We start from the raw sequence: 15,485 nt of genomic DNA, 5'->3' as shown, positions 1-15,485 counted from the left end.
TTCCTCCAAGTAATAATCGTGGGAAATAAATTGTTCTTAATTTTGCATCATGGCATAGTAGTTTTTGTATCGACATATTGTCATCTGTTTATGAAGAAACAATTGATGTTAGATGTGCATATTGATCTCATATGGCTTTTTTGGAATGTCCAATTTCCCTTCATTTAGTATCAAAGCTTTGTTTCAAGATATGTAGGTTGTTTACATGTGCTCTTTTGTGAGTTGCATTTACTTGCATGGACTTGTTTGTTGCTTGCATGTGTTTTAAGTGAGTTGCACGTACTTGCATGGACTCATATTGCTTGATTGTATTTTTTTGTGAGCTGCATGGACTTGTTTGTTGCTTGCATGTCAATGCATGTAAGATTTCTTGGTGTTTCGAGTTTTGGGTATTCCTGTTGTGAAGATTTCTTAGTCGGATAAACTTGAGGGAATTTGAAGGAATCGGTTGAGGTTTGATCCTTTGGTGAGTGGAAGTCTTGTAGTTGTTCTAATGTGAAGTCAATACGCAGTTTAAAGGATGGTGAAGAGGAAGAAAATAGTGTTGGTCATGTTGAAATAGCATTGATCTAGAGCTCTTGTTTGACAACGAAATAATTCTTGATGCATGGAGTGTTTTTATTACACTTTGTAGTTGCATGCAACAAATTTTTCATATTGGGTGTTTGTGATAGGCTCCTTGGTGATATGGAGAAGTTTGTGTTGCTTCAACAATGGAGTGATGTACTTATGCTGGGTTCTTGCTTTTTCTAGTACGGGAAGGTGTTGCTTTTGTTACTCCAAATACTTTGAGGCTATGGAATTGATCATTTGATGATCTGAAAGCTTCCGGAATAACGTGGTTCCCTTAGATGCATGTATTGATGGTGGTTTCAGATCTGGTCTACAAATAGGCTTGGAGTTCCTGAACTGCTTTTTCCTTATAGATTTTGTACTTTCATGGCTCATATTCATGTTTTTTGGATTTGAGTGTTTTACAAATATTTTATAAAATTCTTTGGTGATATGCTCATCTATGATAAACCATTGTTTTGGTTTAACTAGTATGGTGCTTTTTCAGACTTTTGAGTCTTGCAAATGTGAAGTGTGTATGGATGTGTGTGCGTGTTCTTAAACATAGTGGTTTTACATGCTCAAGAAAAGCTTATGATTTTGTGGATATATAGAAGAGCTATTTTCTAGACCCTAGTTCCTTTAGGGTGTAATGGATGAGATGCAATTTTCTATACATGCTTCGTGCATGATGAGAGGTGTGATGGTTTCTCAACATGGGGATTTTGGTATGTGACTAGTCATGTTAGAACTACTAAAACTTGCTTGATTTTACCCATGTACACCCCTAATTATGCTAGGGTTTCATTTTTTTTGGTTTAATTTTTCAAGCTTCAAGGTTATATGCTTCATTCAATGTTATATGATATATTCTCATTGACTGGTCTAGCAAGTTTCCCGTGCCTCTAATTTGTATCTTGAGCCCATCCAAACATTTGTTGACTTGCCCCCTTGCGCTAGGTTATAAGTCATTATATCGGTAATTAATGTTTGCATTGTTAAAATTTAGACGTTTTTAATTTTTGCTAAGTCCTAGTGCACGACCCCTTACCCCCTCATTAAGTCATTCCAATTTCCACGCGTGTTAAAAATTTCACTCAAGGCCTGGGCTCCCCGTGCGCTCGCGATGTTTGACTTTGGTCAACTTTTTTATTGCGGGATGTCAGGGCAAAGGAATGACAAAGGCAAGTTGTGATCTTGCTGCCCTGCGTGTTGTGTGGTGTCATTAGGAGGATCACCACGGGCTCTGGCGAGATAAAGAGAATTTAAAGAAAATGTTTCCCCGCAGCCATCGTAGCTAGATGGTAACCACTCGTCACAAGGGTCTTAACTCGCAGCCTTGCGAGGATTGACCGTGCTCAAAGAAAAGACCGTGGGGTAGCGAGATGGATGAAAAAAGGGTATAGCGATTCTCGCCACCCCGTAAGGAAAAGTTTAAAGAAGAGAAAAGGTCGCGAGCCAACGAGAGGATGAAGTGAAGAAACCAAGTGAATCACAACCCCACGATGTTTGACTATAGTTAAAAAGGAGATGCGGGTTAGTGGGGAGTAAGATGGAATTGAAGAGAAAGAACTGCCTTGTTGCCCCGCGAGAGAAAATAAATAGCTATAAAGCTGATGTGGGTTAGAAGGGCGTGTAAGGAGAAAGGAAGGTCATGTAGGAGAAGCGACTGTCCACCACGTCATCCACTCAACAATAGTAAGAAGAATTGTAGCACCCGATAAAAAATCAACAATGGAGTTTGAACTCAGTGTATCTACCACCTTAAAACATTCGCACTTAATGAATTAATGGCGATTGAAAGCATCATAAATTCCAGAGCTGAGATGCATTGTATCATCTTGTGTTAAAAAATTCAATGTACAAAGAGCCACCAAGCGTAGAAGAGTAGTCTATACCAGTGAGGTTTCCAAAGCTTCGAAAAAGCAATAAGTTATCTCTGACACCTTCCTTGCTTTCAATTAAATTTCTCAGTTTGTAGAATTAAGCAAGGTATTTAGAGTGTGAAATAGGAAAAACCGTAGCGTTGTTAAAGAAAATGGCTCCCAAGAAACAACACATCGTTGAGAAGACAATCGCTCAAGGGGTAATCTCAAAAGCGAAGAGAAAGAAACCCACCCCCTCTGCCCAGCCTATAGTTCCATCTCCACCAATTGTAGAAAACCCTCCTCAGCCTAACAACACATCGTTGAGAAGACAATCGCTCAAGGGGTAATCTCAAAAGCTAAGAGAAAGAAACCCACCCCCTCTACCCAGCCTATAGTTCCATCTCCACCAATTGTAGAAAACCCTCCCCAGCCTTCCGAAAACTCCACTCAACCTTTTGAAACCCTGAAGACTAAAAAGAAAGCTCAAAGAGATGTCAGGGATTACATCAAAATATGTGTGATATCTTATTTGAGTTGGGGATGAAGGAAAGCATGAGAAAAACCTTAATTGATCGATGCTCACGGTGTAGAGATGTTGATATAGGCACCCGAGGGGGGGATATTTTTTGATTTTTTTAATGGTAATAGCGACAAAGGTATACCCGTGTCAAATCCAAGGACACTAGATGTAGGGAAATTGGTGGTTCCTGATGTTTTTGTTGAACTAGAGTTGATTAGGTTTTTGGCTAGGAGGTACCATGCAAAAACATACACAGTCAGGACAATAGAAGGCCTAATTATGGCAGACCTGAGTAGAGAGGCCACAATTGCATGTTTTGGCTTGAATTGGGAAGCCTTGAAACAAGTGGACTTGGACAGATTGGAGGAAGAGTATAAGGTTAAGACTCTTAAGAAGTGATGAAATCTCCAGATACAAGAAGAAAATGTTCAAAGAGGGAAATAATGAGATTTCATCTCTAGAGTAGGGTCCTTTTGAGTTGGTGACCTTTGAACATTACTTTGTAAAACTTTACCATGCCTTGTGCCAAAGCCTAGTGAAGGATGCACATAAAGAAAGGATGCTTGTTGACTCGATCACGATGGCAATGAAGATATAACATCCAAATGACAATGAAGAATATGATTTTGCTACATATAACCAATTGCATGAATGTATGTTGAAGAAACAAAACAATCAAGTGGTTGTGAATTTTAGATATTACTCTTTGTCGTGTCACCTCATTCTCTTCCTGATTAAAACAGTTTGGACTCCAAGCATGAAGATCACTATTTTTGATAGACAAGGAGATCCATGGCCTGTGCAAAGGTGGACACAGATTTGGGACCGAAGGTCTAGATACACAGATTTGGGATTGAAGGATTTGAAGCCCACTAACAAGCCAACACCAGAAGATGCATCCACATAACTTTTGGGATTAGTTTTACTATGCAAAGTACACAACAAGTAGGTTATATGATTGCTTTCAAGCACCACATAGGCTACCTAGGGTTGTTCCCCCTAGACTTGCATTCTTGGAATTTATGCAACAACTCATTTGGATAGAGTAGTAGTGGGTGAAGCTTGAGAAAAAAGGGACACTTGCCACGATACACAAGATTTTATGATTTTGTAGTTGGTCGTGACACTTTGGAAAGCTTGCAAGAATTCTTGAAAGATATTTATCATTTGTAGAGTGGCAGGGTGAGAAACTATGACACAAAGGGGTACATAAATCATATGAGAACAATAAGGATGAAAATGAAGCCTTATTATCATGAAATGTTCTATGAGGAAGATGTTAGGAATTGCTTAGATATCAGTGCAACATTGAATAAAAGAAAGAAATGGAATATTTTGTTGAGATTAGAAAATGAGAGGAAGAAGTGGGACCCATATATCAATGGTTTTTATGTAGAGGTGTAAAATGAGATGTAAAGGATGACTCTCATGATTGATGACTTTGAGGCATTATATGGCCAAACACTTTCTAATGCACTACCAGTGGAAGAAAGGCCTAAACCAACACAAGCTAGGGAAAGAGAAGTTATTGATAAAGGGAAATAGATTGTAGAAGAAGGTGACCAAGCGTCACAACCCCTACCTAAAAGGTCTAAGATTGAGCAACCACACAATGTGGTAATACAAGAAGTAAATGAGGAAATAGAGGAGCAAAGAAGATAGCAAGTAATGTATTGAGGACAAGGTTTGAGCAAGAAATTGATCAACTGTTGCCCCCTCCAATAGGTTATCTAGAAGAACATGGATAACAGGAAGAAGATAAGGCAACATTGCCCAATGTTATTCCTATGGAACAAGTGCAAGATGAAAGAATGATTGTTGCAATGCAATTAATTGTTGACAATGAATTTATCAAGTCCTTTAAATTTAAGACTTTTTGGTTATAGATGAGATTAAAGGAGTCTTTATAAGAGGAGATATCACAGACTAAAGATTGATATTGCTCTTGAACAAGTGAGAAAAATGGTAAAAGAGAGTAGAATACTTATAATTCTGAACTGGGATCTTGAGGAAGTCTTCTTGCTAGATCAAATCAAGAAATAGGATGACTCCACGTTTGCTGTAGAATTTGACAATTTAAGAGGAGTGACAGACAATCCTACCCTTAAGTCATTAGCACAATAGAATAAAGCATAGAGGACTGATAAGCACAAATCGCTTCATGACACTGAGGAAACAATGGGTAATGCATTTCCTCTTTATTTTAGTTTTATGCCAAATTGCTAAATGTTATGTGTCACCCATTTCCTCTTTATTTTAGTTTTATATAATTTCCACGTTTACACACTCCACATCAGGAACAATAGATTTTGTCTCCAGCAAAACAATTAAAAAGATGTGACACCTCAACATGTTATAACGACAAGCCAAGTCAGCATCAAGTTCAACTGAAATTCAGTTATATTTGCATTTCCCTCCCGAGGATGCAATTTTTTTTTGTCATATGAAATGTAAACATGAGTATATTCTTTTGTAATAAAATCAAATTTTGACACATATGCAAATGATCTGAAGCTTGTTTTACTCCATTATTATAAAAGGGAATTCAAGATCATTTGCAAGGGGTTTTGAAATATTGCAATTGAGAGGGTATAATAGGAGTTTTTTGTGTATGAGTAATAGGTGGTCATTTTTGCAGAAGTTGAGCATTTTCATGGATTGTACTCACCATTTCAAATGAATTAATGAAAATATCTTTCAAATTGTCTCCCACTTGTGTTGTCTGATTCATAAGAACTGCTTCTATCAAAGATAATGTAGTTTGTTATTGCACGTTACTGTCAATACCAAATGTGCATGATGGAGATGGAAAGGTGAAGGGTTTTGAAGATTGGAAGCATGAATTTGAAATGTGCATACCTGTTATTCTTTCTATGCTAGGTGATGGAAGAAAGTTGCAAATGGGAGTTTTCCATAATGCCTTGGGCAAGATTATTGAGGTCAATGCAGGCTATGACAAATTTATTAATGACACCAAGTCCGTTCTTGACAACAAAACTAAGGAAAGCCCAATTAAAGTGCAACAATTGCAAGAATTTCAATGGCCAGATGAACTAATAGTGATGGAATGACACCAACAATACTGCACTCATAGAGTATGAAGAAATAAACGCCGTGGAAGGAGGGACAAACTACATTTCAGGTGCAATTTAGCTATATATATACAAAGACCTTGCCAGATGAAGCAGATCACAGGTGCCTCACGTAAATTTAAAGGTATTGGTTGTCTTTAAAATGTAGATACATCAGTCAACTAGATTTAAGTGTCTTGGCCATTTCATAAGGCTAAATGTCATGTGTCACTCATTTCCTCTTTATTTTAGTTTTATGCAATTTCCACCTTAGCACACTCCACATTAGCAACAACGGATTTTGTCTCCAACAAAACAATCAAAGATGCGACACCTCAACATGTACCAATGACAAGCCAAGTCAACATCAACTTCAATTGAAATTTGGTTATAATTGCATTTCCCTCCCAAGGATGGAATTTTTTTTTTGTCATATATGAAATGTAAGATACCATGGGTATATTCTTTTGTACAATCAAATCAAAAGTTGACACATATGCAAATGATTTGAAGATTTTATTTCTCCATTCTTATAAAAAGGAATCCAAGATTATTTGCAAGGTGTTTTGAAATGTTGTAACTGGGTGGGTAGAATAGGAGTTTTTTGTGTTTTAGTAATAGGTGGTCATTTTTGTAGAATTTGAGCATTTACATGGATTGTATTCACCATTTCAAATGGATCAATGAAAATATCTTTCAAATTGTCTCCCACTTGTGTTTTCTAATTCATATGAATTGCTTCTATCAAGGATAGTGTTGTTTGTCTTTGCAGGTTACTTTGAATGTGAGCTAGGTTTGTAGGTTCCTCTAAAGGAGAGGATTAAATTCTGCAAATATGTTTCAGTGAATTAGGAAATGCAATGGTGATTTCTAAGTAGAATTTGAAGTGAGTTATAGTCATACATTTATGTAATGCACAGATGTTCAGGTCTATTGGTCGAATCTTTGAATATCCATGAATTGTCTTAAGGTTTTGTATCCTGACTCTGTTACCCAGGGCTAGGCATCGATCTATGATGCTTTGGTTCAATTTCAGATATCATTCATTTAAATATTCTAAATCTCTTTAATATTTTGTTCATAGGAGTAGTGTTAGAATATAAACCACTCTCAATTGTGCATAATAGTATTAAATAGCCATGGATAGAGCCAATTTAAGGTTAGATATATGCACTATGGTTACAATTCATTGAGTGTCATTTGCATAATAGCAATATTTGTTAATATTTTCATCAACTCTTTAAATATTGCAAAGGTACACCCACCTAGGTCCTGCAGAGCCTAAAGAGCAAAATATCTTTCAACCTTTTGGTTGAAGTCTCGTTCATTGGCCACTGATCTAAGGACATGCTGATTGAAAAGGGATATTTCATAGGAATCCTTAGGCAATCAGTTGGAAACACCAACAAGTCACTCAACATTTTTATGATGATGCTTTTTGCATTCCTTGACTATGGTGCTTGATGTGGACTAGATTGGCAAACCAAATCTATTCTTGATTTGGTGTTTGAGTCATGTTGTCTACATGATTGTTCTCTTTGAGATCTCATTTTGTATGTTGCTAATGTGATAGTGGGTTTTGCATGGTACAATAATTTGATCTACGAACTATGCAGTTGTGTGGGCTGATCACCTATTTAGTTTTAGTGAGATAACTTGGATGTGGATAGTCTATATCCATGAGGTTTGATTCGGTGTTGATGTAGACTTGTTAGCTAACCTTGTTTGTGGTCACTTGTGCATTGGTGTGTTTGCTTTGGGATGAGAGGATGGATGATGGTTGAGTACTTAGATAGTCAGTTATGGGGTCCTATAGCATGGTGTTTTTCCTTGGTTTGGAGATATCAGTTCCGTTGGTGTGACTAGTAGTACACTTGTCTGTGTGTGGACCATGATGATTTTCAAATTTTGTAAATGGTGTGTCATGATGCTTGGAAAGTTTGGTATCATGTTTCAGTGGGAGATTTAGCAGTGATTTTGTATTTATGTCACATGGCGATGAATGATTTTCTTTAGTGATGCAATTGTTTTTGGAGGGACTCTTGGATCTTGTTGCTGCAAAAGGGTTCATTCATCTTTGCATGTATACTATTTGAGGATGTATAACATCTCGGGGGGTCATGAAGGAGTCTTTGGTTGAGGTGTTGGTGGTGCTTAATAGGCGGTGTTGGTTTAGAGTATGTTGGTATCATGTCATGCTACACTCTTGATTGCGCATTAGAGTTTTGACATGGTATATTGGTCTCAAGGCCATGGTATGTTCACTTGGAGCATGTGATCACCTAGGAGGTGATGATAAGATCATGATGTCATGATAGGTTCCCAATTCAACTGATTGGAGCTTTGATAGTGGTCTGGTAAGTTCTCTTTGTTGTGGGTGCGCTAGTCATATGCCTAAGAGCTTCATGAGAGTGCAAAGATGCATTTGGAGATTAGCATGAAATGATCATTTGTTGGTACTCATGGATACATGGAGACTTAGGTGAGCCTTATCTAGATGAGAGACATGTGCTGAGATGGTTTCTCTTGATGAGATTTAAAGCTGGAAGTCTGAGTAGCCTCCACCTTGGTTGGACATAAGTTCAATGAAGACCTATGAGGAGATTTCTATTGGATGAGTTATGATGACTAGGATATTTTGGAGGAGCATTCGTATTCTCGACTATAGGTCTTCTTGACGGTTTATCACTTGAGAGATATTGCCCATTTTTCTTTTAGGTTCCGTATGCTTTTCCTTCATATTCATGGATCTTGAGCTACAATTAGAAGGTTCTGGAAGATTCGTTGTGTGAGGTGGACAACATGGTTATCTCCTTGGGTATATTTTCATTTATGATGATCATAGGGGATAGTGGGATAATATCCTAAAATTAGAAATGGAGTAGTTTGATGTTCTTTGAGCGTGGTGCAGGAGCACCTAAGGGTTGAAATGCCCTTGAAGCAATTTTGGCTTGTGAGACCTTCCTTTGGTCATGTAAATACTTTTTGGTGTTTTGTTTGCAGTTTTTGAAGTTTTACCTTATTGGCAAGACCTACCCCGATTGACAAGTCTTAACCCGATGAGGTCGCCCGAGTTGCAGTAGTTGTATCGGGTATCGACAGAAGTGGTTCACACTTAACCCAATGACCCGATGAGAAAGCATAGGTTTCGAGTGGTTGCATCAGGTATCAAGTGGAGATTGTTCAGGCTACACCGATGACTCAATGAGCCATCAGATATCGGTCGGAGTAGTTGTTAGCTATGCCGAAGACCCGATGGGAGTTATCGGGTATTAGGGGGAGTTGTTGTTCGCTACGCCAAAGACTCAATGGGAATTATCGGGTATCGAGGAGAGTGTTTTTATGCTATCTCGCGGACCTGATAGGAAAGTGCTAGTTGATAACAAGTGAACAAGTCTGGGAGGATCGGACGATTGTCGTTGTACCGCGACGGGAAAATGATCGAAGTTTATCCATCGCGGCTTGGCAACCATGGTGGGACCCAGCGGAAAAGCAGAGTTACATTCCGAGGGGTTAGTGAGGCCGTGCTAAGATGGCAGGGCAGGGCCCCCAGAACCAATCAGTGGTTGCCACGTGGCATATCAGGTGGCGCTTAGCTGGATGCATAACAACGTGGCAGAGCGCAAAAAGAGAGATCGAGCAAGATCAACCATCAGTTTAGCTGTTTGCTTGCTATCCCGACGCCCGATGGGAAAAGTGCGAAAGATGGACTTTGTCATCGACCATCGGAAGTGAAGTTTTATTGTCTTCTCAATGACCCAATAGGAAGTGCAGAGTGCAGAAAGTCGACATTGGCAGTTGGAAGCCGGGTTCTGTGGCTACGCCGATGGACCATTTTGTAATTGTTTTTCAGTTTGAAATCGTCTGTGTTTCACGATGGATGGAATGTTTAAAAGACCCAATGGGCATTTGTAAGGGGTTGGATGTTGGATGGTTAAAAACACAAAAGAAATACATACAGTTTGTTTTCTGGTTTTCTATCGCTGAGTGTTATACTATCTTGTTTTGTTAAATTTCATTACAGTTCTGTATTAAAGTTTCCTTTTTGTTGTTTAGTACTTTGTTTTGAATTCACAGTGTAAATATGGCTCTGTCTTGAACCTCCACCGTGGGATCCACGCGGCTATTGGAGTTCTTCAGGAAGAGCCAAAAATGTACAGTAAGGGTAGAGTAGTAGTAGGAGGAAACCAGGAAATGGCAATCGCCATTTCTGCATATTGAGCCTAGGTGAGCTTGGTGATAGTCCGGTTAGGTTTTTCAGTAATCTGAAGAAGATAACTTGCTGGGGAAGGAAACTGCTGTGAACTGGAAACAGATCCAGAAGGCTAAAAGCCTGAAAGCAAGACATTGTGTAACCTTAGGGAAAGGTTTACTAAACCAAACAAGATGGGTGGTTTAGCAAGGAGAGAAAGAATGAGTGTGTCCTTCACCCCTGCAAGGATATGTTGAGCAAGCTTGCTTTGTGAGCTTGAGGAAGGTGAGTTAAGCAATCAAAAGGTAGGGAATCCCTTAGAAGTCTAGAGGGGTAAAATTGAACCCGGAAAGGGATAGAAGCAAACCAACAAAGAAACCTACTTGTTGGTAAACTAAGTAGCCTCCCTATCATATTGGTATCAGAGCGTAGTTTAGACTTGGGAAGAAAGTAGTTGATGTCAGATACTGAATCAATAGGAGAAAATAGTTTCAGGATGGTGACTAATGCGGAGTTAGCAAAGAAGGTAGAAGACCAAGAAGAAGACAATAGCCTCCTTAGAGAAAGATTGCTACAATTAGAGAGCAAACTAGATGTGTTGAAGACAAAACTGAGAAAGTGACAATCAAGGTCAATGAAGGGAAGGGTAAAGAACCAATGGAAGAGGATAGAATACCTGAACCCGACCCTATTCTACCTGAAGAACCTTTCCTTAAAGCAATTAAAGCCTTAGGAGGAAAATCCCTAGAAGGAGTGCCACTTTTTATGGGAAAATGGAGCTTGAAGTAGTCCTAGAATGGATTGAAGGAATGGAGAATCACTTTAAGTGTGATGGAATCAGTGAGGCACAAAAGGTGAAGGTAGCTAAGTCTAGATTGAGAGGGGCAACTTTGACTTGGTGGAAGTTTATCCAAGAAGAGAGGCAAAAAGAGGGCAAGAACCCCATAGCCACTTGGAAGGACATGTTAGCCAAGGTGAAAGAGACATACATCCCTAAAGATTATGAGATCCAGTTGTACAAGAGGAGACAAAACTTGAGGTAAAGAGACTTGGACGTGAGCAGCTACACTGAGGAATTTTAGAAGTTGTGTCTGAGGTCCAAGGTGGTAGAGGATGCGAGCATCAAGGTAGCCAGATACTTGAATGGCTTGAGATGGAATATTCAAGAGGATTTGAGTTTGTTAAGTCCTAACATTGTGCATAAGTGCTATCAATTGGCACTAAAGGTGGAGGAAAAGAACAAAAAGAAGCAAGAACAAAGCAACAAATGAAGAGGCAGGAGGAAAAGAGCAAAAAGAAGCAAGAACAAAGCAACAGAGGAAGAGGTAGGAGGAAAAGATGGTAGAGGCCAAAGAGGCAGTTTTGATGGAAGAGGAGCAGATCAAAGGTCCCAAGGAGAGTCCAAACTTATAAAGAAAAGTGAGGATTCACATAGCAAGAGCAGCTATAGAGGAAGGGGATCATCTAGCAACCCAGGAAGAGGTAGATCTAGTGGACCGGGAGGAGGGTCCTACTTCTCCACCATGAAGTGTGACAATTGCCAAAAGTTGGGTCACCCTGCCTATAAATGTCCAGAGAAATCCTCTTCATCTCAAGGAAGTGAAAGAAGAGTGACATATGCACAAGAGGATGCATAAAACAACAAGACACGATGTGAGCTTAGCTCTTGAAGATGGAGAAAATTTAATGACGAGAAGAGCCTTGATTAAGGAGCCAATCAAAGAAGAACCAACTCAAAGAAGAGCTTTGTTTAGAATCAAATGCAAGGTCCTTGGTAAGGTTTGTAGAGTGATGATAGACTCAGGGTCTACTGACAACATTATGTCAGAGGAAGCAGTAAGTAAACTGAAGTTGAAAATAATTCCACATAGTAATCCATATAAGATCACTTGGCTTAACAAGGAGCAACATGTGGTAGTGAATGAACAAACATGGGTTGAGTTCAACATAGGTAGTTATAAGGATAAAGTCTTGTGTGACATCCTGCCTATGGATGCTTGTTATCTACTTCTTGGTAGACCATGGCAGTTTGACAGAAAGGCCATTCATAACGGAGAGAAGAACTCTTATTCTTTTCAAAAGGATGGAGTTACATACCACATTCAATCCCTATTGCCCTCATATTTGGCATACCTATTGTTTGAATTTCAAATTGTTCCCAAGGTCATTACTAGTCAGAATCTGAAAAATGGAAAAAATCTTGAAAACTATCACAATTTGAGGAAAATCGCTTGATAGTCAGGATCTAAACGTCATTTTATGTCGTGTGGCCAACTTTCACCTGAACCCAATTCATACTTTGTCATATTTTAAACTTTCCATTTTTGGTGTCTGTTGCCCCCAAAATGATTAAATATCTCATCCTAGGCTTCGTCATGAGGTGTAAATAATCATGTTGACCTTTTTCCCTTTCATTGATACGTGTTTCAAATTTCAGGACCTAACTCCCTACCGTTTGAAAGTTATGCCATTTTTCGTCGGCCAAAACAATATATTTGAAATATTTAAATTATTTCTCAAATAATAATTTAATATTTTAAATTATTTTAATATGTCTTATCTTTTGTGCTTAAAAAGTTGTTCAAAAGCATCAGTTGCACTCTTCCTTGTTTCTTCGCAGTGATCAATGGTTTCTAAGGTCTAAAGGATAGTTCGTGAAACTCAAGGTTAGAAATGCTCAATTTTTGAGCATTCTTAACCTCTTTTTTTTTAACCTTTGCCAAAAAGGTTAAAAATGCTCACTTTTTGAGCATTCTTAACCTCTTTTTTTTTAACCTTTGCCAAAAAGGTTAAAAATGCTCACTTTTTGAGTATTTCTAACCCATATTTCTAACCTATCACCAAAAAGGTTAAGAATGCTAAAAAATTGAGCATTTCTAACCCCATTTCTTAACCTTTTGGGCCCCACTTTGTCAAGAAGGTTAGAAATGCTCAATTTTTGAGCATTCTTAACCTCTTATTGATTTTATCAAAGAAAGGGAAAATGTTAAAGGAAAAAAAATAAAAATAAAAGAAGGATTCAAAGAACAGGTTATGAGCATTCATGAATGCATGGAAGAAGAGAGGGAATCACATCAGATGTTGTAGTCGCAACTACTCTGATAGCCAATATACGTAACATGTTTGAATGTTGCAGAATGAGGAAGAATACACAATATCCATGAGATGCTCGACAAGAATACCACGTATGCTGCAGGTTATAGATGCACGGACAATGCATGGGAATTGTTCGACAAAATTCCTCCAAGGAATGCGAATCAAGTGATAGACAACACACGTGATTGAACTCTTCAAAAATGTTCTTTACTGACATGCCTTGCTTCCAGCAATGTGGTCTTAAGGAATGCGATGGTTTCATGCTATCCAAAAAATGAACTGGAGTATTACATCTATCAAAAACAGTGCACGGCAGAGGTAATGGCGTTTAACAGTTTGGCAAACTGCCTCAAGGAAATGTGTCCCTCGAAAAATGCAAATCATGGGAGCCTTCATTGTGGCACGTGAACTGTTTAGCAAAATATCGTGGCAGTCCTGAATGCATACTGGGAACATAGGAAATGTGTTGACAACACATGCTAACTGTTTGACAACGCATGCTAACTGTTTGGTAAAATTCCCCAAAGAATACCGTGGTCTCACCAGTGCACATGTTAATTATTTGGTGTCATCCCTCACAGTCACGTGGTCATAAGGCATGAAAATGTGACAAGGCGTGTAGACTGTGGTAGACGTTAATACCAACAGATGAATTGTTTGTCAAAATTCTTCAATGATGCTGTAGATCGTGGAAAACATGGACGCATAGATCAATGCAATGAATTGTTTGATAGAATGTCTCAAGGAAAGGTGAAGCAGAGACAAGTCATTGGAACTGTTTGAAAGAATGCCTCAATGGAATGTGGGCTCATGAAATGTAGTCATTGCTGGATACCACGTGAGGATTGGGAGAGCATATACCACGCAAATGAGGTTTGGCAAAATGTTTTCAAAGAATGCCATGTCCGTGGTGATGGTGCGCAAGGCCGAAAGCATAGATATAGCGCGTTAACTATTTGACAAAATCCCTCATAGTCACATGGTCTCAGGGCATGAAATGATTGATATAATTCCCCAAAGTAATGTGGTCTCTTGGCATAATGATAATACGTTTTATTTTCATGACTGTTTCCAGCATCCTCCTTGCCAACAATAAAAGGAAATCAATCACTCCACGACGCTATCTCAAATACGTTTTAAAAACAAATGATATGGATTTTCAGTCAAGTCGCAGAGATAATTTCTGACAGATTTTGTTGATGCAACCACTCCAGTAGCCAGATATCGCAAATCAGGGTGAAAGTTGAGGCGAATAATCAAAACAAGATTTATGTTGCAATGGGAAATGTCTTAATATCAAAAGTCTTTCAACATATGGAGAAAACACATGAAATGTTTTGACAAGGTTATTAATCCTCTTTAAAATAGTGTTGTGTGGATATTATTTTCGTTTTGGCATAATGAAATATAAATTCCATAGCCCCGATTATGCTCCCATTCTTAAATGTTCGCATTCAGATATTGGAGATACCAAGTTGGGAAATGTAAATCTTGTAGACTTCTGGAAAACAACGGAACGGGAGGATAAGACTTTGACTAGCTCACGCAACAGGATATCCCACATCGGTGCAATGTCCGGAGTTAGTTCTGGAATGCATGAAAGCATTTAATCCAGAGACAAAAGAAATTAAGACGACAGAAGGTAGCATGGTCGCCAAACTTGATCCAATTTCCATTGCTATAACTTTCAGGTTACCTTTCAGAGATCAATTCACAGAAGTAAATAGGGAATATGCCGAAAGTTATTTTATTGACAATGAAACCCAGTGCTTGAATAGCATACCCAGAAAATGGTTAGCAAAGCTAAGGACAGGAAAAACACAGCTTCCCAAAATAATTCACAGGTCTCTGTTGATGGAAGATATTGCTAATATGGTGATTTTCTTGAATCGGGTCACGGGAAATGAAGACTCAAATGACTTGGAAGGATGGATGTTCTTATTCATTAATATCACATGTGAGGGCATACAGTTCATTAATTGGGCTAAGATTATTAGCGATAATCTTTGCGATCAGTTACTCAAACTAAAGGACAATCATAACTTCTACATGACATCGTACCTCTTCTATGCTATTGCTGGGATGAAGAAATGGCCAGGATTAAATGTTGAAGGCATTTATGATGATATGACCCAAATCTATAATTATCATCCACAATTGTAGCTGGAGGAAAGTTATCATCACTT

This window comes from Cryptomeria japonica, chromosome 1 (assembly GCF_030272615.1).
Source record: "Cryptomeria japonica chromosome 1, Sugi_1.0, whole genome shotgun sequence".
In the NCBI taxonomy this organism is placed as follows: Eukaryota; Viridiplantae; Streptophyta; class Pinopsida; order Cupressales; family Cupressaceae; genus Cryptomeria; species Cryptomeria japonica.
The sequence above is the reverse complement of the archived record's forward strand: the minus strand, read 5'-3'. Positions refer to the sequence as shown.